Source organism: Camellia sinensis, chromosome 10 (genome assembly GCF_055761805.1).
Source record: "Camellia sinensis isolate YWXY chromosome 10, ASM5576180v1, whole genome shotgun sequence".
NCBI classification, from domain to species: domain Eukaryota; kingdom Viridiplantae; phylum Streptophyta; class Magnoliopsida; order Ericales; family Theaceae; genus Camellia; species Camellia sinensis.
In genome coordinates, this window is record NC_138970.1 from 168,055,573 (window position 1) to 168,064,645 (window position 9,073).

A 9,073-nucleotide genomic window follows, 5' to 3' on the forward strand; every position below is an offset into this window, starting at 1 on the left:
GGTATGATTAATTTAATTGTATGTCAATCAAGGTTCATTAAGACTAAGTGTTGCTCAATTAAATTAATCTTAATCATAAATTAAATAGTATAATGGTTTAAAAATTTGAGAGTGCATATGGGTGTGGGTGTACTGAAAAAAATGTGTGTGTGCAGAGAAATCTGTGTGTGTATGTGAGAGTGTTGTGTTAGGAGCCTTAGATAATGTGCACGTGTGCATGTGATGGCAACAAGTATAGGTGTGTGTGTGTATTTGTTTCCTTTGTGCTGGAGCACTCTTGGGGGGATTGAGGTCAAAACCGAGAGAGAGAGAGAGAGAGAGAGAGAGAGAGAGAGAGAGAGAGAGAGAGAGAGAGAGAGAGAGAGAGAGAGTTAGAGTTTTACTGAACAAAGAAACAAAAGAGGAGAAGAAAAAAAATTGAAAGAGGAGCTCAAGTTATTGAGGAAGAAGAAGAACTAGAAAATTTAAGGTATGGCATTTATGTTTAAATTGTGTAGAATCCTTACGTTATACTTGAAATTAAAGGTGAAATTGGAACCAATAGCAAGAAGATGAAGAAAAATTAACTTAAGTATAAGATTATGGAAGTTAATTTGGAATTGGGTTCTAAACATGAAATGGGTTGCATGCATGTGGATGATTATGGAAAATAAATCTAGAAATTAATTATTTTGGGTATGATTTTGTAGTCTTACATAAGATAAGTCTCATTGTTACATACATGGGCAAATTAATATTCTAATTACAACATGCATCATGGATTATGAAAAATCTGAATTAATTCAGTTTCATATTTTGAAGAGAAAAAGGGAAAAGCTTTAGAAAAATCAAGTTTATGGAAATTTGGAGTTAATCTTAAAGTTAGACAAAGTTTTGATTTTATTATGAAAATTAGGAATTTGTTTGATTTTAATTTTTAATCCATGCATGTAATTTAATTTAAAAGTGTTGTTCAATTCAAATATATTTTGGAACATCTATGATCATAAATTAAGTACTTGGTTCAAGATGGAGTTAATAAGTTTAAATTCTAAGAAATTGATTTTGTTATAAAGAAAATAAATTAAATCTAAATTTAGACAATTGGAGCATGATTTTGAATAAATTATTTCTAATTGGGAGTGTTTACTAAACTATACAATGATTCTCCATGTTTTTATACCAAAAATACAAGTTTTGAGGCTTTGAATATTAAATTTGAACTTCAATTGCAATTCTGGAAATTCCAAAATTCACAATGTCCGCTCGAGCAAGAAAAGTCTCGCTTGAGCGTGAAAATCGAGCTCCCAGAAGTGTTTTGCAAAATTTTACAGTCCGCTCGAGTGACCAAAGTGGCGCTTGAGCAAAGACCCTATTTTCAGCATATTTTAAAAATTTGCATTTAATTCACATTTTTTTTTATTCTTATCTCTTTCCAAAACATTCTAGACATGATTTATGGCTCAATAAGGATTAATAAGCTAACCATCAACATTAATTAGTTGATTAAAGAATAAGTCATTAACTTAGTGATACTTGATTAAGAAGCCAAGTGAGGAATTGGGTTATTTAGAAAAAAGAATGATTTAGTAATAAAAGGGAGTTTGTGAAATGAGAACCCGATTCATTTGAATAAAGAAAGAATAAGCGTAGTGGACCTTCAAATTATTTAGACAGAAAACAAGAAAGTTAAGTTTGATCAAGGGAGTAATATTGTGCTTCAATGTGTATATGTTATGTGTTTGTGTAGGTCACGCGCTATTGTCTGCTTGATCTGTCTTATCTGCTTCTGCTACTATCTGTGAGTAATAACTTTGTAAAGTTATGTTCAATGTTAAAAATTTTCTGAACATTATGATATAAAATGATTAGTTTCTGAAATTCTATGCTATGTTTTGAATGAATGAATGATTGTCCAAGATTCTGAAAGTTATTTGTGGCATCTTTAGCATCATATGATATGCGTCCCTTTATGGGCCATCAGGTCCCTTAATGGGTCATCAGGTCCCTTTATGGGTCATCGGTAACGTCTCTGTGCACATGAGTCATCAGAATGCCTTCAAGGCCGTCCCTTTATGGGTCATCGGATTTGTTAGCGCTAATGGATGTACTTTGTATGATTATATGCAAAATCTGAATATGAAAATGATCATGATCATGAATATGTATATGAATCTATTTCTGATTTGAGAATCTGAATATGCATAAGACTCTGTTTCTAATAAGAATTTGATTTCTAACTCTATGATGGACATCATTCATAGAAACCCTTTACTTTGTTATTATTCACTGGGCACCAGCTCACTGTTTATATATATATATGTAGGTGATCAGGGCGTGACCAAACTTAGAGGCGTCTGCCTAGAATCAGTTTTTAACAGCCAACCTATGTGCTTCCCGTAGAGGTTCCGGACATGTCTAGTGGTTATGGTTTAGTGCATAAGTTGAAGTCTTGTTTTCCTGTTCAGTCAGACAAGTCTTTGTGTATGTTGTAAATAGGGCTAAGTCCCTTTTTGTCTAGCTTATATATGTATATATATGATGATGTGTATATGTATGTATATAAAGTTTAAAATTTTTCTGTCTCATATAAGTTTGCACAGCTCAATGGACATTGTATAATTGCTATTTGCTTCTACAACCCCTAATTATATGTTAGTCTGTTAAGAGGCCTTTGGTAATCTAAGGATTACTAGCCGGTTCTGACACTAAACCTGTAGGGACGGGTTTGGGTCGTGACAACCATACTCACTTAAACACAACTCTCTGCACTTAGAGAGCATATTCCATCTTCTCCGATCGCTGACTCCCACACCGGATAGGTTATCCGGCCAACTTCGGCCGGGCAGCTATAACGGTGCTCATTGTTTCAGGGTCTCAGTTCCCGGATAGTCTAATTGGGTGTAGAACTCCGGTCCACAATCATCTAGTGCGGTATTCGGTACGCACAATAAAGAATTAGTATGATTCAATATTTGAACACCATGTCAGCATCCAAAAAAAAAAGGGGGGGAAAGAAAAAAATGTGACAAACTAGATATATTAATGAAAATATTGGATCATATCTTAAGTGGGTCGTAGAAATAATAGCTAGCTTGTATATTTAATCATATACATATATATAGAATTGGCTTGGATCTCGTTGTTGGATTCAAATCACTAGTGACCACACAATCTAGGCCTAAAACTTCCCCATCAAAGAAAAGAAAAGAAAATAAAAGAAAAATTAATAGATATTAGCTTTTAAGATTGAAACACAATTTACCTTGATATTAAATACTTGAATGCTTATATAAATGTTAGGCTAGATTTTTTGATGGTTAAAAGGTATTGTATTAAAATTAAATAAGTCTAGTACACTTAGTTCTTTTGGGGTGATTATTCAGTACTCTCGGAGTATGGATACGTGGTACTCTATAAGATTTTGATTAGTGGAGAGGTGTAAGGGCCCACAATTTATGTTAGAAATGAAGGAACAATATGGGATTAAGCAATTAGTGATTGACTTAGAATATGACCACGTGATACTTCGAGAATATTAAATAATTTCTCCTTTAGCATTTAGTGCGAGTTGATTGATAATACATAAAAGAGGTAGTTCATAAGGTAATTTATACTGTCATGAGAAAATTGAGTAATAACAATAAAAAATAATAATAATAACCAATTATGAAGTATATGCTACTCTCAAGCTATGCGTGTTTATGTAGCTATGAATTACAAATCGTCGTAATAATAGTCTAAAATTATTTTCATAATAAAAATAAATATTTATAGATAATGTGTGAGTGATTTTCCGACCACACTGCCAACTCAGTAATCAACTGGAGAGAAGTGGCAGAATAGATGACACCTGGCTGACCTGCAACAGAAAAAGAAGATTCCGGCGGTGGTTCGTCCACCCGGGGGCACTCCGACGATCAAGTCAGTATATCTCTCAAAGATAATCAATAGTCCTAAACTCACCGTTCAGAATATAAATTGCGTACTTTAGACCCATCGGGGGTGCCTCTCTTTTACAGTGAACTCAATCCTTGTCCCACTAGAAGCCTAGCTTCAATGGACTCTTGCTCAGTGCTTATCTTGGACTCTTCAAGAGATAAAGATAAACTCCCTAAGAGTATTATCCTTATCCATGCTAAAGTCCTTTTCTTATTCTAGGACTCTTGTGCCTTATCCACTTATCTCGGATTCCGATATCTTTGGAGATAACCTCGGCCTTGCCGAGATAACCTCGGCGTCATGACCTGGACACGTGGCACCTCGGCTGACACGTCGGCGTCACCTTGGCCACGTGTTGGTACTCAGAAAATATATCTCCACAACTGCCCCTAGGTTCTATTACCTCGGCATTCCGAGGTAATAGAACCTATATCGGTACTTCCTGCCCGTACATCGGCTTAAGCCGAGCTCATCACTATAAGCCGACATGTCTTCTTAAAGATCAAGAATCCCAAGAGCTTCTTCACGCGTATGAGCTGCCACGCATCATAATTCAACCATTTCAGCCACGTGTCCTTCTCTTATTGGATCGTACTTGGTACGTGCTTCTTAATCGTCTCGCGCATGCGTGCGCCGTCTGACACTCACGTTGTTTTAGGTGCATTTAATTCTGTTTTGCCGCCGTTTCAAGTTTTAACAAAACTTTTTCTTCTCTCTTGGTCTTCTCACTTTCGTATCCTCAAGCTCTCAACTCTCTCTAGCTTCTGAATACGCCATTGTTCAAGCTTCCACAGCTCTGCAACTTGCTTCGTTTACCCCTTCTGGCGTGATTTTCACCAATCTTTCGCCTTCGCAACCGTCGTCAGACTTCGGCAATTCCCATTCCGGCTTCCCTCTTTCTAGTAAGCCACTATTCCTCCTGATTTCGGTTTCTTGTTACCTTACTGAACTTTACCGTTTTACCTGCTGTCTTTGCAATCTTGTTCATATTTTTGATATTTCATCTCGCATCTTGTATTCCACCATATATTTGAACATGTTTGTTTCATGATTCTGTTTTTACCTAAATCATCTTCTTGAATATACACTGTTCACACTCCTGTTGATTTCTGCCACTGTTCTTGGCCTGATATACCTGTGCAAACTTTTTGTCTTGATTTCCTGATGGCCTCATTATCATTCTTGATTCTGAAACGCATCCCTATTTTTCTGTTTTCCAGATCCGTGCATTCAATCTTCGTTTCCATAGATTTAGGTTTGGGATTTGCTTGTAGAACCCTCAATTACTAGGAAAAACTAAAACTATTTCCACAAATTCTTACCTAGCACATACTTTAGGTTTTTGCCGAGGTTCCAATAACCCTTTTAAAACACCTTCATTCTAAAATCCAATCCCTTCAGTTAAGCCGATATCATGGGTATGTGGAAGCATAGGGTAGACACCCCGACAAAATTAGAATACTTTAGGCGAGAGTTTTCCATCCCTGCCGACGTCCGTCTAAGGTTGGCTGGGGATGACGACTCTATCATGCCCGATGTAAACCTCATGCCTTTCCCAGTAGTAGCGTTTATTGAGTGTGGACTTAGGTTTCCACTTGACCCTTTTTTCCGTGAAATCCTCCATTTCTATAGGTTGAACCCAATGCAGCTTGCAATCAATTCGTACCGAGTTATTAATAGTACCATAGCCTTAGCCAAACAAGAGAATGTTAGGATTACTCTTGCCGATTTCTAGTACTGTTATACCATGTGTCACCTGAAATCTAAAAAAGGCCACATCTATTACCTCAAGCCGAGGTCCACGGAATACAAAATTGTTGCCGACCTCCCTGACTCCAACAAGGGAGCGGGGGATGATTACTTCGTCGTTTCGGGTAACTGGGAGTTTCAGCCAAACGATGACCTTCATCTTTATCCCCTAAGTCGAACAGTTTTCGAGGAAGGAGCTAGTAAGGGCCACCCTTCACAAATTTTTCTTGCTTTCTTGTATAAAGTTTTCAACATTCTGCTCTAATGTCTACATTTTTTTCTTTTTTGCAGTTCTCCCTCAACTACCAAAGGGCTTCCGTCAGTCTTTCTTTCCCAGTAAAGGCTTGAAGAAACTACTGAATTTGCCAGTCCACAAGCGAAAGGCCCCTCTGCTTTTCAACTTTATCCCCACTTATAAGTTGGCTCTTCCCGACGTCCCAAAAAAGAAGAAGAAAAGCATTTCTCCACCTTCTGCCACAACTCCACAAGTCGAGTCCACATCTCGGGCAAACCAAGGATCAACCTCTAATCCTGCTGAGCAACCGTCAACCTCGGCTCTATACCTGATCCCACCATCTCAGCGACAAAAAAGCTGTCGCAAAAGACCTCTTAGCCAGCATCCCTTCTGACGTTGATACTCAGCAAACCCAGCCTCCACCAAAGCAAAAAAGAATAAAAAAGACTCAGCCAAAGGCAAAGGTGACTTAGGTTGACACTGAGGACTCCTTGCCGATCTCCAAACTAGCTGAGAGTGATAAGACTGCCTCTGTCCCCGAGAAGAGGTCTGCTAGAACGCACCCATTCGAATCCACCAGATCAAAAAGGCCGAGGTCATCTTCTGCAACAACCTCGAGGTCTCAAAAGCATGATGCCTCCTGGGCCCCCAAAATCACTTTGGAAGATAAGCCAATTATGGCTAGTGACAGTGCTGAAGATATAAACGTCGGTGTTGCCCTTAATACCGCTCATTCCCGGTGATCTCGACCGAAACGCCGAGATGAGCGAGTATGAGAACTATGCTCTAATGCTCCAGCACTCTGTTCAGGTAAGTTTCTTTATTGGAAAATTTTTCTTTCTTTCTCTTCATTTACATACTTACAATATTTTATAATAACTTATGTTTACTTTTAGGCCATCCAGTATGCTCATTCTTTCTCAATACAATCTTTCTAGAACCGGGAGAAACTGGCAGAGAGGAAGAGAGAGGTCTCTAGTCTGCAAAAGACTAACAGAAATCCACAGTCAAAGATGAAGACTTTGGAAGATCAGGCCGAGGTCACTATCAAAGCCAAGGACGATGCCGAAGAAAAGGTTGGTGCTGCTAAGGCGATAAACAAAGCCCTTCAAGCCCAGCTGAAAGAGGTCAAAGACAAGATGGTCGAGGCCCAAAGGGAGCTTCAAGACGCCCTGGCCACCAAAGAGGCCGAAATCAAGGCCACCGACGAGAAGGGCTATAATGAAGGGGTGGCCGATGTCATGGCGGACTATGAAAAGTAAGTGAAGTAGGCATGCAATAAGGGTTTCACCCTTGGTTGGATGTCTCTTCTAAAAAAGCTTGAAGTCCCCGAGGACTCGCCCCTCAGGAACGCCGATGCCATTCCTCTTCCATTCCTTCCAACTCCAACTCAATCTGATGACGACTCTGAATCCGAGGAGGAGGTTTTAGTGAGGAAGTCAAAAGAGGCTACTGGGACCAAGTCCCTTTCTCTGAATGATCAAGTCCTAGACTTGACTCAAGATGAGGAGGTTGAAGAGGTTCCCAAAGATGCTACAGCTGAGAAGGCATCAGCCGACGTGACCCTTGCCGACAAGAGCCTTGACGAAACCCTTCAAGAAATTGATGTTAAGCTTGCGGTTGAGAAGGCCGCCGAGATGTCTTCGCAGCAGTCCTCCGTGATCCAGACCCAGCCTGCCAATGATGCTGAGGAATCTTAGTTTTGATGTCTTTTTCCTTTGTTTTTTACACCTTGTACTTCTTTGTTTTTAAAACAATGTAAGCTCTTCATATGGCCGACGTGCCTTTTAATGAATATAATCTTCTTTTTTTCTTGAATACTTGCGTGTTTGTCTTCCCTTTATTGCTCTTGTATGACTTTCATACTTAAAATAATTTGCATATCTTTAATATATACTTCAATCTTGTGCAACCTTCTCGAGGTGACATACCTCGGTTATACAAACTGACGATTTACTTCAGCAAGTATCCAAGTACCTTTCTTGGCGCAACCTCGGTTTCAACTTGTAAATTTTTCTCAAATTTCAACAAGTGTTTAACATCATCTCGGTTTTAAGTTTAACTTGTAAACTTTACTCAAGTTTCAACAAGTGTTAAACATCATTTCGGTTTAACTTCAACTTGTAAACTTTTCTCAAGTTTCAACAAGTGTTAAACATCATTTCTTCTCTCTGCCCTCTAATGTGAACCTAAGTTCCACTTGGGGTCTCATTATGCATGTATTTCGAAACAACGTTATGTATCTTCATCAGTCACAAATATAGAAGAATTCTGCTAAAATTTTATTCATTACGTCGGCAAATAACAAGGAAAATCTAATGATAGAAAAACTTCAGATTACAAGTATTCCAGGGTCTTGGCAACTCTTTGCCCTCACTTTCTTCAAGCCGATATGCCCCGTTGCCCAATACCGAAGTGATTCTGTAGGGTCCTTCTCAGTTTGGGCCAAGCTTGCCCTCCCTAGGATCCTTCTTATTGCCGACGAATTTTCTCAAGACTAGGTCGCCGACTTGGAACTCCCTTGGGTTGACTCTTTTATTATAAGCTCTGGCAAGCTGCTACTGGTAGGCTGCGAGCTAAATTGCAGCTCTCTTTCTTCTTTCTTCTAGTAGGTCTAGATCTCGCGCTAAGAGTACATCATTTGTCCCGTTCTCTACTCCCTAGGTTTTGATCCCTGGGATGCCGACCTCCAGTGGAATGACAGCTTCTGTGCCATAAGCCATGGCAAAAGGGGATTCCCCTGTTGATCTTCTCGGTGTAGTTCGATATGCCCAGAGCACACTTAGAAGTTCATCCACCCACTTTCCCTTGGCTGCCTGCAGCCTCTTTTTTATCCCATCCAAGATAACTTTGTTGAATGCTTCTGCTTGTCCATTGTTTTGAGGAAAGCTTGGGGTTGAAACATAATTCTTGATCTTGAATTTTGCACAAAAGCTTTTGATTAACTTGCTGTCAAACTGTATTCCATTGTCAGCAACTATTGCTCTCGGAATTCCAAATCTGGTGATGATATTCCTCCATAAGAAGTTCTTCACGTCCACATCTCGGATTTTGGCTAGGGGCTCAACTTCTATCTATTTGGTGAAGTAATCTATTGTCACCAGCAAGTACTTCCTTTGTCCAGTTGCTTGGGGCAGTTGCCCAACGAGATCCACGCCCCATTGGGCA